The following is a 1,181-nucleotide window of genomic DNA, read 5'->3' on the forward strand; positions in this document are numbered from 1 at the left end:
AATTGATGACATTCAGTCAAGCATTCTTCATCCGGCTATTCAAGCTAACACCTTTGAAATCAAGCCGGGCACTATTCAGATGGTGCAGAATTCTGTTTCTTTTGGAGGAGCGGCGACTGAAGACCCCAACATGCACATAAGGAATTTTGTTGAGATCTACAGCACTTTTAAGTATAATGGCGTGACTGATGAGGCTATCAAGTTGAGGCTTTTCCCATTCTCACTGAGGGACAAGGCTAAAGACTGGTTACATTCTGAACCAGCTGGGTCCATCACTACGTGGCAAGATCTTGCGCAAAAGTTTCTGGTGAAGTTTTATCTGATGGCAAAGACTGCTGCTATGAGGAGTGCTCTTACTCAGTTTGCGCAGCAACCTACAGAATCTATGTGCGAGGCTTGGGAACGCTACAAGGAAATGTTGAGAAAATGTCCACATCATGGAATGCCTGATTGGATGGTGATTACTGGTTTTTATAATGGTTTGGGGGCCCAATCTCGGCCCATGCTCGATGCAGCAGCTGGAGGCGCCTTATGGGCTAAAAGCTATACTGAGGCGTATAATCTTATAGAGACTATGGCTGCAAATGAGCATCAAAACCCAACTCAGAGGATGACGTCAGGTAAGGTAGCAGGTATTCTGGAAGTTGATGCAGCCACCGCTATTACAGCCCAGCTTCAAGCGCTATCAATGAAGGTTGATTCTCTGGCTACATATGGAGTTAATCAAATAGCTATGGTTTGTGAGCTTTGTGCAGGTTCTCATGCTACGGATCAGTGTTCTCTTGTCAACGAATCTGTTCAGTATGTGAATAATTATCAGCGACAACATCAGCCTGTGCCAGCGACCTATCATCCTAATAACAGAAATCATCCAAATTTCAGCTGGGGGAATAATCAGAATGCTATTCAGCCACCATATCAGCAAGGAGTGAGTAAACAGTTTAACCCACCTGGATTCCGGCAACCACAGCAGTATGCTACAAGGCAATCATATCCTCAACAGGGAAGTACAGCTGCACCTACTAGTGCTGATTTTGAGGAACTTAAGCTGTTATGCAAGAGTCAGGCGGTTTCTATCAAGACCTTGGAAAATCAAATCGGTCAATTAGCCAATGCAGTGCTCAATCGTCAACCTGGCACTCTTCCCAGTGACACGGAAGTACCAGGCAGGAAGGAAGCTA

General features: G+C 45.2%; 1 non-coding gene across 1 annotated transcript; it reads right to left on the reverse strand.

The window, feature by feature from the left end:
* Positions 1-337: 337 nt before the first annotated feature.
* LOC141669398 (small nucleolar RNA R71) lies at positions 338-444 on the reverse strand. Its single transcript, XR_012553684.1, has one exon. It is a non-coding gene; the product is annotated as a small nucleolar RNA R71 (small nucleolar RNA).
* Between the last annotated feature and the right edge of the window lie 737 nt (positions 445-1,181).

This window comes from Apium graveolens, chromosome 6, assembly GCF_009905375.1.
Source record: "Apium graveolens cultivar Ventura chromosome 6, ASM990537v1, whole genome shotgun sequence".
Taxonomy (NCBI): Eukaryota; Viridiplantae; Streptophyta; class Magnoliopsida; order Apiales; family Apiaceae; genus Apium; species Apium graveolens.